Consider the following 21,696-nt stretch of genomic DNA (forward strand, 5'->3'; position numbering starts at 1 on the left):
CTGTCGGAGAAAGCTTCAGGGAGGTGGTCGTTCGGCTTCAGCTGGACGAGCATGGCGTCGATGGCTAGTTCGAATAAGTGGACGATCCGGTTGGTCTCCTTCTCCAAAAATGGCTCCGAGCGGAGGTACTGATGTTTCATGGCAGCAAAGCGACCCGGCTCAACCTCCTGATAGGTCTTCACGGTAGCACGGGAGGCCTCCATCTCCTCTTCCAGGCGCTTCACTTGATTCTGAAACTCCACCTCCTTGGCCGAGCGGCTCTCCCACTCGACAGATAGGCAGTCCTTTGCTTTCTTCAGATCTTCGGCCAACTGTCTGGCTTCTTTGTTATTTTCTTCTAGATCGGTGACGGTCCGTTGTTTCCTCTTGGAGGCCAGCTCAAGCTTCCTATCATAAGTCTTCAACTGTGCCTCTATTTGGCCCAGCCTGCTGGCCTGTTTGACCGATTTCTATTGCTCCTCGGCGAAGAGTCATTGGGTCTTCTCTAGCTCAGTCTTCAGGCGAGCTGACGATGGTCCCTGGGAGGAGGAGGCTTCTCCAGAAATTTTGAGCTTTTTCAACTCATCCTCCACTTGTGCCAGTCGCTGGCACATAGCAATATTCTCCAACTAGAACTGCAATCAAACATTAGTGCCGATTGGAGGTAAAACATAGCATTAACGAAAAATTAAGAATACTAACCCTGGTGGACATTTCCAAATGACTGTCAGCAAGCGCGCCAAGAGGTTTCACCTCCGCTCGAGCCCTCGCCTCCTCCCAGACACGGGCGAGCCGACCTTTGATGTAGACTTGGTGCTGGGGAGAGCTGGGCTGCTCGCCTGGTGTGAGAAGGTCCTCGGTAGGCAAGTGAAGGGTGACGGTGATGGATCATCTCCCGCCCAGCGTCGATTGAGCAGAAGCAGAAGGGACAGATGTTTGAGCAGGGAGGACTGGAAGAATGGCGGATCGAGTTATCCTCCGCCTAGCCGGTGGAAGGGAGGTGAGGGGTTGAACGGGGAGTGGCTCTTGCAGTTCGGCCACGGACGGGATCCGATCGGAGGAAGTGGCCTCCACTGTTGTGGGAGCTAGAGACACGACACCCCCCTGTCAAAGCTTGTATGGCCGAAGTGGCGGATCGGAAGGGCGCGTCCGTTCGGCGCCTCTTATGGATGAGCAGCACGTCGTCGCCTGAAGACCCCAAACCTTCAGTAGGAAGGACGGGCAACGCCTCTCGAACTGCTCTGGGGTCAATTACCCCTCCCACGCTGGGCACCCGCTCGGTGGTCCCATCGCCTACAGTTGCAGTTTCCCTAGCCATGCCCTCTTGCGAGCTGACCAGGGTCAAACCCAGTCGCTCTATTTCCTTAGCAGTAGCTGCTTCGATCTCGGCCTGCTTAGACTTCATTATACCAGCTGCTCGGGCACACATCATAATGTCAGCTGCAAAAGAAGAACATAATCAGTTAGATTCAAAGGAAGAAAGTTAAGAAATTTAATACCTAGGCTGCTCGGGAGCTTCACTCGGCTCAGACTTAGCCCGAAGATGTACATTACGCCCTCTGGTAGCAACTTGTGAATGTTGAACTTCAGCCCGACCAACATATTAGCAGCATGGAGGTAATCTGGTTGAGTCTTATACCTCTTCAGCTTGGGTGGAGGTGGCAGGGCGGTTTGCCATTGAGTGCGGAAGTGGGGTCGCTCGGGGAGTCTCAAGTAAAAAAAGTACTCCTTCCAGTGTTTGTTGGAGGAAGGCATCTTGTCAAAGAAGACTAGGCTGATGCAAGATTAAAATAAGTAGGTGCCCAGCTCGGATTATTTGGGGTAGTAGAAGTAGTGAAAGACCTGAGGGGTCAGCGGGATGTTGTGCACTTTGAATAACACAACTACACCACATAACAAGCGGAAGGAATTGGGGACGAGCTGGGCAAGCGGGATGCGAAAAAAATTACAAACTTCGGTTATGAATGGATGAATAGGAAAGCGGAGGTCGACCACGAATTGGTCTCAGAAGAAATAGATAATGTCGGTCGGTGGGCGGTGTGGCCGGTCGGTGGCCGGTGTGGCCGGTCAGACGGGCCGGCCAGGACAATTTCGTGGTCAGATGAGATATCGTAGGCATTTATGAGACTCACGGCATCACCCGTGTCGAACCGAGTCTCCATGGTAGTGTACCAGGGACCGGGAGTAAGGTCAGACGGCTGAGAAGAGCTCACCATTATCGGGGGATGAAGAAGCGGAGGGTTTGATAGAGAAGATGATTGAGAAAAACTAGGAGGACACAGGAGAAAGCAACATCGTTGGAAAGCTATGAAAACTACGCACAAACAGAGGGTGAAAAAGGTCAAAAGGCTTACAAAAGGAAAAGCCGCTGAAGGAGGAAACCGGAAGTGGCCAGAATGCTGGAAGCAAGCAACGTCGCCAGAGCAAACGGTCGGAGAGCCGAAGGAGAACGCAGAGGAAGACGCGACAACGCTGAGGCTTTATAAAGATGGGTGCGGCCGATCGGGGTCGTTCGATCTAGGGCACAGGAATCGGAGTGCACATCTGACTGTTGAATTCGAATCGCCAAATGTCACATCAGCAGTTGTCCCCTCGGACATGCGGCGATTGCGCCAATGACACGTGGCGTCATCCCACAGGACAGCATTTAATGGGTGCGTGCTCAGCCTTAATGGAAGGGATTTGCACGTGTCATGAGGAGATTCGGACGACATCAGTATTGGCTGACCAGCCCGCATCCCTTTGACAGCGGTGAGGAAAAGTATCCAAAATAGCCAAGTACAATGGCACGAAGCGGCGACCGGGGGAGAAAGATCAATCCTACGGAGATCGAGCGGGATCCAACTCATCTATCAGCCGACCGGCAAACCACTCACCAGGCTATTTGTCCAGTTAGTTGGACTTTCAGCCTCCTTTCACTAGACTTGAAGGGAAGACATGTGATCCGGTGGTAAGGGGGGAGGCCGCTTGGTAGGAGGTCAAAGTGGTCAACACCCGGCAGATATCCTACCGAGCGAATTACCTTCCTGATCAGCAGGAAGAATGCCGACCCAACATCTCGATAGCTCAGCTTGACGCTGAGTTTCTGACGCTCATAAGGCACAGCGGGAAGAGACGAAGGCCGAGCGACCATCCCGCTCGCTAACAATAGATACGGCATCAAAGGCTCACTCGCTCGACACGGTGGATCGGGACATCAAATCACCTGTCGAGCGGGCATCCGCCTGGAGGGCATTAGCCGACGTGGCCTCCGCTCAGCCCGGGAAAAGTGCTAGCTGAGGGGATCCTCCGCTCAGCCCGGTAAAGGACAGAGAGAGCAGGTGGCGATATCTTCCTAAGAACTAGTGTCGCCGACAAGAGGCATTGCTGGCGGCATGGTCAGATAGACACTACAAGAAAAAAGTCAAACAACAACGGTTTTTCACCGTTGTCGTAGGTCATTTTGAACTGTTGTTAAAGGCTGTGTTGTTAAAAGGGGTGGCAAAAGACAACAGTTTTTAACCGTTGTCTTTGAAGGCAAAGACAACATTTTTTACAACGGTGAAAAACTGTTGTCTTTTCCTTCAAAGACAACAGTTTTTCACTGTTGTCTTTGAGCGTCTACCTTTAATAACAGGGTCTTCAACAACAGTTTTAAACTATCTACGACAACGGTGAAAAACCGTTGTCTTTTTTAGAAAAAAAATAAAAAAAAATTAATACACAATTTTCCAATATTATAAATCATTCAAAATACTAAATTTTAAAATAAAATTTAATATACAATTTTCTAACATTCAAAAATAATATTTATAACATTCTGAAGAAATTTCATAAGCAACCAACAAAATTTCATAAGCAATCAACAAAATGATAACACTATTAAAACAAAGGTAGAACAATATAACACAAGATTTTCTACTTAGATGTCGGTGAAGAGGAGGGATTGCAGCTCCTAGTGCTCCTTAATTTGTTAAAGTCTCTTCATTTTTTTAGCTTGTCGGCATTCTTCCCAATACTCTTGAGGACACCTAAAAAGAGCAGAATGAAATTATATAATCCTGTGCACAAGAACTATGTAATTCTAAGTGGTGGATCATGTCTGTCACAAGTTCGCCACTAATTTTTTTGACCATTATGCACAGATTGTAGACAAGCATGAAAATAAGCAGAACCATAAATATAAGCGAATAAAGGAAACCTTTCAATCTTCGAAATCTTCTTTTCTGGTTGGCCCGTCTCCTTTTCCTCTCTTCTTTTGTTAACTCTGCATCTTCTCTGATGTTTCCTTTTCCATGAAAAATCTCCTCAGGGGCAAGCATAGCCGCATCTGAGACGGCCAATGGAGCAACCTGCAAAACCATTGTATTTCAGTGACTTGAAACTGTTTTTACCATAAACTAAAAGACGACTCCAAAAGATATTTTTACCTCTTCCATTGCTAGAGCAGGTAAATTTTAGAAGGGAATCATATCACCTCTGAATATGAGGTAGCACAACTAAGAAGGGCTTTCATGTAGTTGGCTTGAATACTAAGAGCTTTGTTGCAATCCTCAACAGCCTTTTCGCACTATCCGAATTGCAGTAAAGAACAAGGTTTGCAGGGTCATACTTGAGTCCTTCCCGTAAGCTAAGCTTGCTTCCATAAATTTTCTTGAGTTAAAGAGTTCATTGCCTAATGCTCGTGCTCGAGATATAGCTCTTGTGTTGTTCAATAATGTATATATCTCCACATTTCTAGGATGAATCTACTTTGCTTTTTGTGAAGACATTTTCAAACCTGAAAATTATTCATTACACATTTTCAATGAACATAAAAATATTGAAAACTACCTTAATATTCAATATAACACTTTAACATTACCTTCCTCGAGCCATGTCCACTTCGACATTGACAGCATACAAGTATGAATTTGCCAGCATACCAAAAAACTTAGTATTTGAGGATGGTGAATTTACACTATCAAGTTTAAATACATTAGATATGACCATATCAGCTTCTTCAAGTTGATGAAGTCAAAGTTACGCTTCACATTTTGAAGCCATTACCTGCAATTGTGGGCATTATAAGAATACATTATTGTATTCTCTTATAATAACATTAACATGACATCCAAACTAATGAGATTAAGTGCTAGTATGAGTTTACAAATGATGAAGCATTTGCTCCTTCAGTGAAGGCAGCATCACTCTCCTTAAGGTCACTCTTCCAATCTACAACCTTTCGGGCTTCTGCACACATGTCCAAATGTCTTTCCATTGCTTGAAGCTCCCTAAATTCAACGGAATGTAAACTTAACCTAACAAGAGATGTTTCCTAGCATTCTCAACTTAACCTAACCTATTGACCAAAATAAACAGTTTTTTAGAAGAATGTATATTTCAGTATAAGATTTACTCATCAACATCATTTATCACAATGAGTCAAAAGAAAGAATAATGAAATTTAAAAGCTAAAACAAACTAAGCACAAAAAACAACAATTTCTTTTTCTTCTCAAGTTCTTGAGTTCATATAACATGATAAAAAACTTCACGTGTTATTATTTATTTCTCATCACAATATTTGTTGCAGTGTGGTCTACTAATCATAGTAAACAAAACAGACACTTGATTGTATGTCTAGAATTCAATTAATCATAAGTGCATCCGGAGCAACATTAATATATGGTAATAACAATGTTATTTTTTTTCTTTTCGGCAACACAAGGATATATTTTAATTACTGCAATTAATGGCACTCCAAGGCTATCTACCAATATTGTGAGTTAAAACAGACGAATGTAAGACAAATATATGGGTAGTAATTTGTTTAAAGCTGTTCAATCCTTGACAATTCTACAAAAAGATCTCTTTTATAATTTAGAATTGTGATCAAGCAAAATGACTGTAGTAAGGACAAGGGATTGATGTTGCAACTTTGAATAACAAATATAAACAATGCAAAAATCATAAGACAACTCTACCATAAAAAAAAGATGCAACCTTATCAATCAGAATAGAATTTGATAAAATTGAGATAGTTCTTCAATTATACCTATTAATTATGTAATAGAAGTATTCATAAATAAATTACATGTCATAATTAATAACAGCAGTGGGTGACTAGCTCCAAGGAAATGAATCATATGCAATTAAGCAATATCAATATCTCAGCATAACACTAGGACCAGTAGCAATCAATTTGCAAACTTGAATTAGAAAGAATGGAACATTTTTAAAGTGTTATAACCTTATAAGCAACGATGCCAACCTTTGGTGTGCACGCCTGAAAGCAGGATCCAAAACCAATGCCTCTTCACACTCCTTTATATAAAATTGAATTGGTAGTTTAATATGGGAGATGTGCTTATTGGTGGTAAATCTACTGGTATTGCATGCAGACTGATTTATTTCATTCTCATTCTTCCATTCATGTCTTCTATAGCACAATTTAATTACTCAAACATTTATAAAGCCAAGGAGATAGATAAAACAAAACAAAATTGAGCATCATACCTTCTTCAAGGATTTCAGATCTTTGAAGAACACGTCTGAAGAAGAAAATTGATCCTTCATACGTGCACCAGCATGAGCGCAATGACAACAGGCATCAAGACCAACACCCACCATCACAACTATGCCGTGAGAGGAGAAATTGAAAAGGGAAGGGGAACATGTGCCAACTAACAAACAAGGAAAATAGTTAGAAAAAGAGAAGGATGCAGTGCTCGCAACAGATCCTTCGGACGTGCTCCAGCAAGAGCGCTACAAGACCGTGCCATGAGGGGAAGAATTGAAAAGCGGGGAGGGGCAATCGAGGATTAAGACACAAACCTGTGAGAAGATGAATGTCGGGAAAGGAAAGACTGATCACTTCGACTCGGTGCTGCGTGAGGAAAAGGGCAAGCTTCCTACTAGTATATGGAGATGGAAAAGGGCGAGAGTTTCAGAAGAAGATAGCAATGTCGCTATCTTCAGATCCCAAATCAGACAAATCAGTAATAGTTATCTGATTCGTAAAAGAGGCGAAAAAAAACCTGGAAGAGATCTCGCAGGGGATGCAAAGAGACGCCTGTGCGGATCAATACGATTTGAGAGGAACACTGCCGACTGGAGTGATGCCGCCATTTCCGAAGCGAATCAAACCCAGAGAGAGGAGAAAGAGGAAGACGAGGAGTAGGAGGAGGAGGACGACGAGAAAGGCCGAGGCTTGAGGAGGAGGAGGCGGTGAAGATGGCTGAAAGTAGAGGCTGCGAGGAGGAGGTGGCGAGGCCGAAAGTTGAGGTGACGAAGAGGGCGGCGAGGAAGGAGGCAGCGAAGAGGGTGGTGAGGAGGGAGGAGGCGAAGAGGGCGGTGAGGAGGGAGGCGACGAAGAGGGCAGTGAGGAGGAGTCGGCGAAGAGTAGGGTTTTGGGAAAGAGACAGAAAAAAACAAGGCGTAAAACAGACAAATGACGAAGGAGAAAAAGTGGTGAAAGAAAAAACAATTGCATTTAACAACACTTAATAGACAACGGTTTTTAAAAACCGTTGTCGTAATCCCAAAAAAGCACATATAGACAACAGTTTTAAAAAACTGTTGTCGTACCCTTTAAAAACCGTTGTTGTATCCCCAAAAAAACATAAATAGACAACGGTTGTTAAAAACCGTTGTCATAGGTCAAAAAAATTACTAAAAGACAACAGTTTTTGTTAAAACCGTTGTTAAAAGGCAAAAAGACAACGGTTTGGTATAAAACCGTTGTCGTTTGAGTGTTGTTGAATGACGTTTTTCTTGTAGTGAGAGAATCCTACGGTGGAAACTTTCACTGTCACATCAGAGATATGCTCATGCTATTAAGGTAGGATGTCAGACATGATTTCCTGACACATTCATTTCAAGTATGCTTTGAGGAGCGTGCATGCCTTGAGAAGCATGCACGCGCCCCTAGGGAGCCTATATAAGGACCCCCAAACTTTGACGGAGGTATGCTCACTTCATTACTGTAGCTACAGTTCTCATTTCTTCTTTTCTCTACTTCTTTCCGCCGGAGATTTGACTTGAGCGTCGGAGGGCCACCGCCGGGGAACCCCACCCCCTATGACCTAGGGTTACCACCCCCTAGGGTTTTCACTTGCCTAACCGTTGCTTGGACTTTTGCCTAAGTATATTTAGGACTTTCTTACAATCTCATCAAACTTGTTAGATAACAAAACAACTTAACTTTGGACCCTTTGACATAATCAAAACACAGGTTCGACTATCGAATACTTCCCGCACCAACAATCTCTCCCTTTTTGATTATGACAACACGATTCAAAGTTAAGTAAAACATAACAATAAAGAAAAGGAATTTAAGCATAAGTATTATGAGCATAAACAATAAAAACTTTGTGCTCCCCCTTACTTATGCTCCCCTTTTTATAAAAATTATGATTATGTTTAACTTCTTAACTTCCTTAACTTCCTTAATTTTGACTTCTCTCTCCCCCTTTAACATAATCAAAAAGGCATATTAAGTAGAGAGAGGGTTGTAAAAAGTTCATTCTTTTTAACTTTAAGCTCCCCCTGAAGGGTAGCACTCAGCAAAATTTAGCTTTAAAAATAATTTCTTAAAAAACTTTGCTAAAGTTGAAAATACTCAGCTATTTAAAAAAACTTAGATAAACGTAAGTTTTGAAACTATCATAACTTTTCAAACGAAGACTTAGCTAACTCTTTAAATTTGAAAATACTTAGATTAAATTTTTTTGATAAATTTAGTACTTAGCTTTCAAAACTTAGCTTTTAAAAAGATTTTGATAAATTTAGTACTTAGCTTTTAAAACTTAGTTTTTAAAAAGACTTTGATAAATTTAATACATAGCTTTCAACACTTAGCTTTAAAAAGACTTTGATAAATTTAATACTTAGCTTTCAACACTTAGCTTTTCAAAATAAAGCTTTTGAAAAAAAAAAACTTAGTTTATAAAAATTTTGATAAAACCTTAACTTTAAAAATATTTTCTTGTAAAAATACTTGAAAATATTTTAGCAAATACTTAGTTTCTGTCAAAGATAATTCTTTTTTTAAAAAAATTGAACTTCCTTTTTAGAAATATTTTGAACTTTTTGAAAAGTTTAACTTTAAAAAAAAATGTTTTAAGAAAATAAAGATAAAAATTAATGTCTTAAATTTCTTTGCACTCCCCCTTAATTAATGCTAAAACAAATTTTTAGGGTCCTAGAGTCCAAGCATATAAATAAAAAATTATTAGTTATTTTTCTAATTTTTTATCTCACTCATTCTAGGTTATCAAGCATGTTCACCTTATGAGTATGTGTGAGACGGAGTTAACTTTATTTTTTAAAAAATATTAAAATTTAGATTTAAGATATAAGTTCGAATATTTAATGAGTTTGAATTTCAAGTTTTAAAATATGAGTAAACATTTAAAATTTTGAAGATTTTGAAAATATATTAAAAGTTAATTAAGTTTAAAATTATAATCTTACATATTAAATATGATTTAAAAATTAATTATCATTTAGAAATAATTAAGATTTTGAAAATCTAAGAATTAATAATTTAAAATTTAATTATGATTTAAAGATTAATAATCAAATAATTTTATTAAAATTAATTATGATTTTGAAAATAATGATTTTGAAATTAATCATATTAAAAATAATTGACATTTTGAAATTAATTAGATTTGAAATTAAACTTTTTATAATTAATTAGATTTTGAAATTAATCATGATTTTATAATTAATAATGAATTTTAATTGAGTTAGTTTTAATTTAATTAATTCAGGTTTGGTTAACTATTTTAAATCTACGTTCATCTCACCCTTTTCTAGATTTTCAATCAGGGAGCCTTAATAGATTTGTGAGATGGTTAATTTACTCTTCAATTTAAATTATCATCTAAGGATTGATTTCCATTTGAGTTAGACTCAGGTTTTATAGTTAGTCAATTAAATATCTATTTCTATGATTGGCTTCCAGGCTATAGCGAGGTACTAGGCCTTCTTGGTTATGGGATCATCCACCACTTCTAGACAAAGCCTTTCAAAGAAATTGGATATTTAATTTCCTTACAGTAACTCCTAGGTCTAACTAGTCAAGTGTAAATCATGCCTAAGTTCTTATCTATCCTAGTCTAAGGATGCATAATTAAAAAATAGTAAATCAAGCATCAAACAAATCTATCAATTGATAAAAAATGGCCTTTCTATTAGCTCCCCCTGGATCATAGTCTCGATAAGGTCTATCAAGGTAATGAATCTGATCCTTGGGGATCTAATATTGACCAAGTCCAACTTGATTAATCAAGTTTGACTTGGGGACCATGCATGGGCTATGTTTCTATTTGATTGATTTACAAGTGACAAATACGATTTGAGTTTATGTTTATGCTTAAATCCAAGTCCGGATCTATTGTAAACGGCTCTTTGTTTTCCAAGAATCAGATCAAGATTCTTGAAACCCAAGGTGAATCGTTCCAATGTGTCTTTAAGTTCTTTAACTTGAGTTTTCAAATTGAAAATTTCTTTCTCAATTTGTTGGACTTGAGTTGAACTTCCATTTTAAACTGCTCAGATAAAGAACTCGAGTTAGTCGCTTCCTTAAGGGCGGTTACCTCCTTTTGGAGTGACTTGACCCAGACATTGGATTTAGCTAATTTCTTTAATAAATATGAAACTAATTTTTCTAAATCGTCTACATTAGTACTAGAAATTAGAGAGCTTATAGTGGGGTTAGACCCTTCAAAGATGGATATGGATCTGTGGCTTCGCTCAGACTCAATTTTTGATTCGCTCTCAGTATTAAACTCAGACTCGATTTCGACAATGTGCGCTTGTACTGGTAGAGCGAGGAAGCTTCCTTGCTCATCTCCTTCTTCGTCTGACTCGTCTGATGACTCGGACCATGTTGCCTTCAAGACCTTCCTTCTCCATTGCTTCTGGTTCTGACACTCCAGCTTGTAGTGTCCCTTCTAGTTGCAGCCGTAGCATGTAACTCCAGTCTTGACCTTCATATTCGATTGAATCACCTTCTTCTTTTTGTACATTTTTCGAACCAGTTTTACAATCTCGGCGGTAATTTCATCGTCTTCTAAGTCTGATTCTTCTTCAGACTCGGGTTTAGTTCTGCGCTTTGCTTTTGGTTCCCGTGTTCTACTTGTATGTGCAACTAATGCAATACCTTTCTCGACCGAGCGTGTATTAATCTGTTCATGCAATTCAAATTCAGAAAAAAGTTTATCTAATTTAATTAATGAAAGATCCTTGGATACCTTGTAAGAATCTACCATGGATGCCCACAAAGTATTCTTCGGAAAAGCATTTAGTGCGTACCTTATCACATCTCAATTCTCCACCTTCTGTCTGATTGCGTGGAGGCCGTTGAGGAGGTCTTGAATGCGCGCGTGAAGTTGGCTAGACATCTCACCTTCCTGCATTTTGATGTTATACAGTTTATTAAAAAGTAAATCACGCTTGCTTACCTTCGTATCAGAAGTGCCCTCATGCAGCTCGATCAATTTTTTCCACAGCTCTTTCGCGCTTGAGAACGGACCGACTCAGTTCATCTCCTCTTTTGTCACTCAACATTGAAGAGTGCACATTGCTTTGGTGTTGGCTTCGACTATAACACCCATAGGATCCATAATGATTTCATATGATTTGTTGCATGAATTAGAATAGGCCTTATGTGGATTTTTCCAAAATAAAAGAAAAATAGAATCAAAAAGAGGCATGAACAAGGTTTGAACCTTGGACCTCTTGATAGATGCATGTATGTGTTAACCAGTAGCCCTAGCAGGGGTGTGCTATTAGGAAGGGAAGGAACATTGTAGTTAAAGGTAAGGAAAGGCTCCCTTCACTTAAAAGGAAAAGTTTGAGTTGCCTTCTTCCTCCCTAATGAAAAGATGAATTTGCCTTCTTCCTTCATTTAGCATAAATAAGAGAAAGGGAAAGAGAACTCCATTTTTTCTTCCCTCTTCTTCCTCCCTCCTTCTCTCCACCGAAGACCAAGTGCTCTCCCTCCTCATTGTCGAAGTCAAGCTAAGGCCTCCTCCCTAGGCAAACTTCACAAAAGCAAGGGCAATTTTCCTTAGGACTAAGCGAGAGGAAGTAAGTATCTCCCTCACCTACAGTACAAGTAGTTCCATGTGTTTCATGTGTTCAAAAACCTAGGATTAGATTATTATATGTTTCGGCCAAGAAGGGATAAAAGCTTTAGAGAAGTTTAAGACCTCAACTATGCTTGTTTATTAATCTTCATGATATGTAGACCATTATATGATGTTAGTATAAATTTTTCATGCTTCATGTTGCTTAGAAATTTCATGCCATACTCCTAGGGTTTCGGCCAAAGAAGGATAAGAGGATTAGAGATAATTTAAGACCTCAACTATGCTTGTTTATTAATCCTCATGATATGTAGACCATTATATGATGTTAGTATAAATTGTTCATGTTTCATGTTGCTTAGAAATTTCATGCCATACTCCTAGGGTTTCGGCCAAAGAAGGATAAGAGGATTAGAGATAATTTAAGACCTCAACTATACTTGTTTATTAGTCCTCATGATATGTAGACCATTATATGATGTTAGTATAAATTTTTCATGCTTCATGTTGCTTAGAAATTTCATGCTATACTCCTAGGGTTTCGGCCAAAGAAGGATAAGAGGATTAGAGATAATTTAAGACCTCCACTATGCTTGTTTATTAGTCCTCATGATATGTAGACCATTATATGATGTTAGTATAATTTTTTCCATGCTTCATGTTGCTTAGAAATTTCATGCCATACTCTTAGGGTTTCGGCCAAAGAAGGATAAAGGGATTAGAGATAATTTAAGACCTCAACTATGCTTGTTTATTAGTCCTCATGATATGTAGACCATTATATGATGTTAGTATAATTTTTTTCATGCTTCATGTTGCTTAGAAATTTCATGCCATACTCTTAGGGTTTCTAAGGCCTCATATGTTATGTTAGTACCATGAGAATTTATGTTAGTGATTTACATGTTTTATGTTGTTTAAAAAACCATGATTTCATGCCTACATGGTTCGGCCATGACAAGAAAGATTAGGTCAAGAAGCTACCTAGGGTTCCTAAGGTCTCATATGTTATGTAGTTACCATGAGAACTTATGTTAGTGATTTACATGTCTTTATGTTGTTGAAAAACCCATGATTTCATGCCTACATGTTTCGGCCACAACAAGAAAAGTTAGGTCAAGAAGCTACCTAGGGTTTCTAAGGCCTCATATGTTATGTTAGTACCATGAGAACTTATGTTAGTGATTTCCATGTTTTTAAGTTGCTTGAAAATCCATGATTTCATCTCTACATGTTTCGGCCAAGATAAGAAAAATGAGGACAAGGAGCTACTTAAGGTTTCTATGATAGAATATGAAATTATGTTACCATGTTATATGATATATATACTCATGCCATCATGTTACGATTCCTATGATATGTTATTATGTTATGTGCACTTTATGCCATCATGTATGATTCCTATGATATGCTATATGCACTTTATGCTATCATGTTATGATTTCTATGATATTCTACATGTTATGTGAACATTATGCCACCATGATATGATTTCTATGATATACTATATGTTATGGGCACTCATTGCCATCATGTTATGTTTATGCAAGGCTTATGTATGAGGAAAAGCCTAAGAGATGCTTCCCTTAAGTTGGGATTAAGAGCACTCTTCATGATAGTCTAAGAGATGCTTCCCTTAAGTTGGGATTAAGAGCACTCTTCATGATAGTCTAAGAGATGCTTCCCTTAAGTTGGGACTAAAAGCACTCTTCATGTTATGACAAGAGATATGATATGCTATGATATGACAAGGAACATGATATGCTATGATATGACAAGAAACATGTATGCTATTTTACTTTTGTATGACTTGTACCAAAGGTGGGCTCCTAAGTGCCCCTAGGTCGATGGTCTATGAAATGGGCCTAGTAAAAGGGATGGGCTCCTAAGTTGCCCCTTGGTCGATGGTCAATGAAACGGGCCTAGTTCCTAGTAGGTTCAAGATTAGCTACCTTGGATTTACTTAGGATGCACGCATTCATGTATGTATGTGGTACAAAGTCGGGCCCTCATGTTGAGATTATGTTTAAGTATTTATGTAATATATGTTTTCAAAGGGACATTTGGCATGTACTCATTTCATGATACATGTTTTCAAAAGATCATCTTGCACCTACATGTTCATGCTATATAGTTTCCTCTATGCTTTAGTAAGATGCTATTGAAGATATGTCTATAATGCTTAGATGATCATGCTACTACTTTATTCTTATGCTCTCACATGTTATATTATGATTTGCTTAAGATGAGTATGACACTACTTTATGCTAGCATGTAAGTTTTTTTTTTCATACCTAGATGTGAGTTGAATGAGCATGTTACCACTTTATGATTAATGCATGATTTATGGTTTTGTGAGTAGGAAGGGATCTTACTAAGCCTATGTGCTTATAGTTTAATTTCCCTTGTACTGCAGAAAAAGGAAAAGAATGGCTAAACTAAAGGGAGCAGCAGGAATGTCAAGGATGTGTGTGGAAGTGGCATGGTGGAAAGAAGATCTATTTTATATTTCAAGACTTATTCATTCTCTAAGTTTTGCTTATGAACTACTTTTCCTACTAGATACTTTTGGATGGTTTATACTTGATGTGAACTTATGTTTCATGTTTTATGCTTTAGTAAGATGATCATGTTGCAAGTAGTAAATATTGAATCAGTTGCATGTTGACACGTTTATTATGTTACATGATTTTATAGCTCACATGCCATGTTTCATTAGTATGCTTTTATGATAGCATGATCAGTAGTTAGTTTTCTTATATATACTTCCGCTGCCATGATTTCATATTTATGTATGCATGTATGTATGTTTTAAGCAACCCCGTCCTTCCTAAGGTAGTAGTGGAGGGGCGAGCGTTACAGTTTGGTATCAGAGCAGGTCTGCCTTCCCACACACACACATCAAGCCTCTATCCTGCCGCTCCAAGTAAGAATTTCTATGCCTACTCTATTTCTTTATGTATGATAATGAATGCTTTAGTCTAAGTATGCATGCCTACTCTATTCTTTAATTATGATAAGGAATGTTTTAGTCTAATTATGCATGAATATAGGTTAGAATGGTAATCTTATGTTAGCCTTGTTGTCATTTATGAAGATAAGCATGGCTAGAAGATGCAATACCAGAGCCGATGAGGCGGTACCCCCACCTGATCTGATGCATGTAGTCACTGAACTTCAGCGTCAGGTCACAGAACAGCAGCAAGTAATAGATACTCTGATGAATCAGCAGGGGAACACTGCCACCCCACCAATACCAGTCGTACCTACAACTGTACCAGTACCACCGGTACTAGTACCACCGGTAGGTCCTACCCCAGTGGTTCGACAAGAGGCGTACCTAATTCAGTGGCAGAGGCTAAAGCCAGAAGGTTTCTCTGATAACTGCGAACCATGGGATGCTCAAGCTTGGTTCAAGACTGTAGAGAGCATAGTAAAACTATTGGACTGGCCAGAACATGAGAAAGTCAAGTGTGCATCGTTCTGCCTTACGGGTGATGCCAGAATGTGGTGAGACAGAGTCAAAGCAAAGAGACAAGTGAATCAAATGAGATGGACGGACTTCGAAACTAAATTTTTCGAAGAATTCTTCCACATGTGTGTGACGAACAAGCACTATGACGAGTTCACTGAGTTCCGGCAAGGTGACCTATCAGTTAATGAAGCTGTGAAGAAATTCAACCGACTAGCGCGCCTATGCCAGAGCTGGTCAATACAAAAAGAGAAAGGGTCAGGCTCATGCTGAAGATGCTCAGACCCGAGATAGCTCTGAACTTAGTCGGCGGAGTTAATAGACCGCAGACTACAGAAGAGCTAATCAGCAGTGCCCTAATCACCGAACACTACTTGAAGGCACTGAACGAGGGCAAAAGTCAAGCCCAGTCGGGAGGACAGAAATCTCAAAGCACCAAAGCCAACTGGAAAGGAAACCACAGTGGCAAGAGAAAGCAATGGAACAACTCTAAGGGTGGTCCAGCGAGCAAGCAACCCATGGTCCCTCAGTGTACCACGTGTGGGAAGAAGCATCCAGGGATATGTCGTATAGGCACAAATAGGTGCTACAACTATGGATTGGAAGGACATATGGCCAAGAACTGCCCTACTCAGGTTCATACACCTCCTCAGCAGTATGTCCATAACCGAGGTGCTCCCTCATAGCTACACCTGATGCAGACTGCGATAGAAGACCCTCAGATAAGCCAAGGGAGATTGGAAGCCCTGCCAGTTACAACGAATGCTAGGATTTTCTCCCTCACCAAGGAAGACGTGACGAATGATTCTACGGTTGTCACAGGTCGATATTTATTTTCAGTCAGCATGCTACTGTATTATTTGATACTGGGGCAACGCATTCGTTCGTCTCTACACCTTTCACAAGGAAGATAGACATGCCACCACAAGCCTTAGATTGCAAGTTCTTAACGACACTGCCCTCGAGAGAAGTGATGCCATCTACTCATATACTACGAGCCGCACCCATCAGAATCGCAGACAGAGAACTCTATTGTGACCTGATAGTACTCGATATGCAGAATTATGACCTTATATTGGGCATGGATTTCCTGAGCAAGTACGGTGCTTCGATCGAGTGTCGTAAGAGGAAAGTGGTCTTCCGGCCGGAAGCAGAGCCGATGTTTGAGTTTATTGGGAAGCCAAGGGGAATTATGTGTTACGGGGTCGAAAATATGTCCGGACAGCTCTCTACCCTGACAATAGCACCAACGCTATTCGACGATATATTGGGGAAGCAAACCTGTGACCCAAGCATCCAAAGGATCAAGCAAGAGAGATTAGAAGGAAAGAATGACGGATTCCGTATCGCTGACAGTGGAGTATTATACCTTAGGGACCGCTAATGTATTCCCGACGATCCAGAGTTACGAAAGAAGATACTGGAAGAAACCCATGCAACACTCTATGCAATGCATCCTGGAACCACCAAGATGTACCAAGACTTAAAAAGAAATTCTGGTGGTTCGGTATGAAAAGAGACGTGACTCAATTGTTAGAGTGTATACTAAAAGCCTAACTTTTGTAAACATTTATTTGTTGAAATAAAAGAATCACATTGGTTAATATCTGTATTTATTTATTAAATGTAATTGTTCAATTAATTTATATAGTAGACAATATGGAGTGTGGTGTCACACTCAGAAGATCATGTTGTCGGTCCTCTATAAATTATAAACAGTTGCTCGCGACTAAGATGGAAAGGAACAAACCATCAGAATAGTCTTAGTGTAATTAAGTATTAGTTTATCTTGACTAATAAATTACACTGATACACTTTAAGTGAATTGTGTAGGATCATTTAGGTAAGTTCTTTTTGTACTTACTTAGTAAAAGAACTAAACCTTAGTTATTATAGAAGTGTGTGCTCTTAATCCTAATATAATAACAAGCACATATATTTAATATTTATTTATTTGACTTATCAAAGGGTGAGGTTTAGCTCGATAAATCAATATGTCCGATAAGTTGGGAAATGATTACACTTATAGTGTGTGTTATTGATTATAGAAGGAATCTGTGTCCTAGTTATCTAGGTTGAGAATGTCCCCAAGAGGAGCTCATAAGGATTGCCATGTTAAACCCTGCAGGTGGACCTAGTCCGACATGATAATAAAGTTGAGAGGTACTACTCTTGGAGCTAGATATTAATTAAGTGAGTTGTCAGTAACTTACTTAATTAGTGGACATTCGTAATCTTAAACACAGGGAGACTAACACACTCATGATAAGAAGAAGCCCATAATGTAATTTGGGATTGGTGCGGTAGTGCGGTAATAACTCTCTAGTGGAATGAGTTGTTATCGATGAACTTGAGTTGTGTGTTCGGTGCGAGCACGGGATACTCAAGCTCATCGGAAGGCCAAAACCAATTTCTCCTATAGGTCCCTGTCGTAGCCTCATTATAGCCTCAAGTCCGTTCAAATGTAAGGCTCTTCTTGGTGTCCAAGAAGGGGGTCGGACCATTGCTTGGTGACCAAACAATGGCCGGCCACATCCTCTTATAGGGGTCGGCCCCATTGCTAGGTGACCAAGCTTGTAGGGGCCAGCCAGGATTAATTCAAATAGGAGGGGTGTTTTGAATTTTTAAAATCTTCTCTTTGTAGAAAACTATAAGTTTTAAAAGAGAGATTTTAATTTTTAAAACTTTCCTTATTTGAATTAGGCCACATGTTTTAATAGAGAGTTTTAAAAGTTTTAAAACTTTTCTTTTTTAACCATCCTCATGGTTTAAGAAAAAAAAGGGAGATAAATTTTAAAATTAAAATTTTCTATCATCATGTTAAAAAAAGAAATTTTATAAGAGAGTTTTTAAATTTAAAACATGGTTTTAATTTTTAGGAACTTTCCTTTTTTAACTCCTACTTTAGGAAGGAGAGCTTGTAAAATTTTATAAGAATTTTTTCTCTTGTAAAATTTTATAAAAAATTATTATTCCTTTCCTAAATATGGTGGCATGCCACCTTGCTTGGTGCCCAAGCAAGGGGCCGGCCAAACTTAATCCTAAACCATATAGGATTGATCACAACCATTGATTGGTGATTGATTCAATCAAGAGGAAAGAAAAGGAAAAATAAAAAGGGAAAATGAAAAAATCTTGGATGATTTTATTTTTTGTAAAAGTTTTTTCCTTATTTGCCTTAGGCAAGTAATATAAAAGAAGGGGTGAGGGGGCTTTATGAGACACAACTCTTATTCTCTTGCTTGGAGATCCCTTGGTGGCCGACCCTCTCCCTTCTCCCTTTCCCTTTGCTCTCTTCTCCTTGGTGGTGGTGGTGGCCGAATTTTAGAGGAAGAGGAAGGACTCTTTTGGGTGGTGTTCATCTTGGAGGATCGTCGCCCACACGACGCCCATGGTGAGGCAAGGAATACGGCAGAAGATCTCGAGGTCATTAGCTTACAAAGAGAAGGTATAACTAGTATTTTTCTTCCACATCATACTAGTTATGTTTCTTTGTATGAATTCTAAATACAAGAGGCAATTAGATATAGTTTATCGAATTTATTTTTCGATTTTGTGTTTTCTTCTTTTTCGAATTTGTGATTCGATTGTTCTTTTCCACATCTTGGAAACGAATTTTGGAAATTAATATTTATGGAATTAATAACTTAGGTAGATTTGAATCAATAGTGTTAAGTTCCGCTTGCGATTCAAATCTAAATCATTAAGATCAGATAAGTTAAATTTGGAATCAATGATGTTAAGTTCCGTCTGCGATTCCTAATTTAACTTCTAAAGAACACAATAGGTTATTTAAGGAAAGGTTCGACACTTGTACAAAAATTTTTGTACAGTGGAACCGGTACATTTTCCTAGGATTAACCAACAATTGTTATCAGAGCAAGAGTTTGCCTCTGTGTATTTTTAGAATTCAAATAGGTTATGCACATGTCATACATAATTTAGGCACGAAAATAGTAGGATGTGCTAACTCTTTGGATGCAGGCTCCAACTATTATGGCTTATTAATATTGTGTGTGATTGGACCCTTGGACATGTCAAGGGCATTATTTGTGTGCATGGTTGTATGTAAAAAATACAGCAGGAGCTGTATTATTTTTAGAATTTTATTTTTCGATCTAGATTACATGTACATTCCCTCATGGAATATAGGATCGATATATGTAAAATTCTATTTTTGTCGCGGATCAGATTCTTGCAAGGCGTGGTACTTTTGGAGCACCAGAGGCGCAGCGGAATAAGAAGCAAGATGGATGCGACGACTCGACCCGATGGCGGTAGCTAAAGATGACAGCAGCTAGGGTTGGAGCATACTGAAGACAGTGATGGAAAAGGTCATAATAGTTGGAAAATTAATTTCCAAATTTATTGCTTTTATTTACTGTGATGTTTATATGCATGTGATGTATGCTAGGATAGTTTAAAATTCCTCATTTTAAATAACTAAATGGGAGAGGGATTTATTTTAATAAATTCCACGGTCTCCATTACTGGTTTGTAAGTGATGCAAGCAAACTTGCGCGTTGGCTCTGAGTGCCTTCCTCCATATCAGATGAGTTTGTTTGTGGATCACTAGATCAAACTTCCATTTAGGATGACTATAAGAAGTTAATTAAGAGCGTGTGATCTTCCCCATTGGAAGGGGCACAATCTTGTTAATGGACTTAGTGTCAAGTAATGGTATACACTTAGGCACGTCTAATAGTATCCTCCCCATTAGAGTCACTGCTATTATTTGTGTGACCGAAGGAAACCAACTATTAATTTTATTTATCAAAAAGTTAAGTTGACACGATAATAAAATTAATGGGTTACACCCTCCTTTTACAAATGTTGAATTTGTATACGTCCACACTATCGTGGCATACAAAATTCACGGTGTTTTGAGGTGTTGGTTAATTTAAAAAAGTATTGTTTGAGGAATCAATATTATTCTAAATTTAGAGTCCTGACCAAAGTTATTTTGTGATTCTTATGATGACTTTCAACCCAATGGCCATTATACTGAAAGAGAACAAACTTACTAGTACCAACTATATTGATTGGAAAAGAAACCTGGACATTGTCCTTACTGCAGAAAGCTATAAGTTTATACTGACTGAGGCTTGCCCTGATACACCGGACGGTGACTCTACCCCAGAGGAGATTGAGTATCATAAGAAATGGGTAAAAGCTGATGAGATGGCGCGGTGTTACATTTTGGCATCTATGTCAAATGTATTGCAACATCAGCATTAAGACTTACCAACAACTTATGATATAATGAACAATCTCAAAGAACTCTTTGGGTACCAGAGTCGGACTGCTAGGCAAGAGGCAATGAGAAAGTTAATGACAGCCACCATGTCTGAGGGGACACTCGTAAGGGATCATATCCTCAAAATGATGGCTTATCTGAATGAAATACAAGTCCTTGGAGGAGAAATCGATGGGGAAACCCAGGTCGCTATAATTCTTCAAACGCTACCCAGATGTTTTGAGCAGTTCCACCTGAACTATAACATGAACAAAAGAGAGTATACATTGGCGGAACTTCTGACAGAACTACATGCAGCAAAAGGTATATTTCATCAAAGTTCTCAGATTCACTATGCTGAAAATGGTTCTACTTCTAGGCCGAAAGGCAAGAAGAAGAAGAAACAGGTCTTTTCAGTGAAGAGAGTGAATAAACCTCAGGGATAGAAAGCTGAAATGAAGAAGTCGAAAGGCAAGTGCTTCATTTACAAGCAGATAGGGCATTGGAAGGCGGACTGTCCTCGTAGGAATCAGAACAATAAAGATATATCTCATACTCTAGTTGTTGAAACATGTTTAGCGGTGTTATCTACCAGCACCTGGTGTGTAGATACGGGAGCCATTGATCATGTCTGGAATTCCTTGTAGGGGTTCCAGGAAACCCGACAACTAACTGAGGAGAGATTACCGTCTACATGGGCAATGCTACTAAGGTGGCGGCTGTTGCAGTGGGAGATGTCTACTTATCTTTTAATAGGAATAGAAATTTGGTTTTAAGAAATTGTCTTTATATACCCAGTTTTAGAAAGAATTTAATTTCAGTTTCTAAACTGTATTTGAATGGATATTCAGTTTCGTTTAGTAACAATGTGGTTATAAAGAGAAATAAGGTGATTATCTGTTCTGGTGCATTGGTTGGTAATTTATATACTTTAAATCCAATTTCTCCCAC

Source organism: Zingiber officinale, chromosome 3A, assembly GCF_018446385.1.
Source record: "Zingiber officinale cultivar Zhangliang chromosome 3A, Zo_v1.1, whole genome shotgun sequence".
Lineage (NCBI taxonomy): Eukaryota > Viridiplantae > Streptophyta > Magnoliopsida > Zingiberales > Zingiberaceae > Zingiber > Zingiber officinale.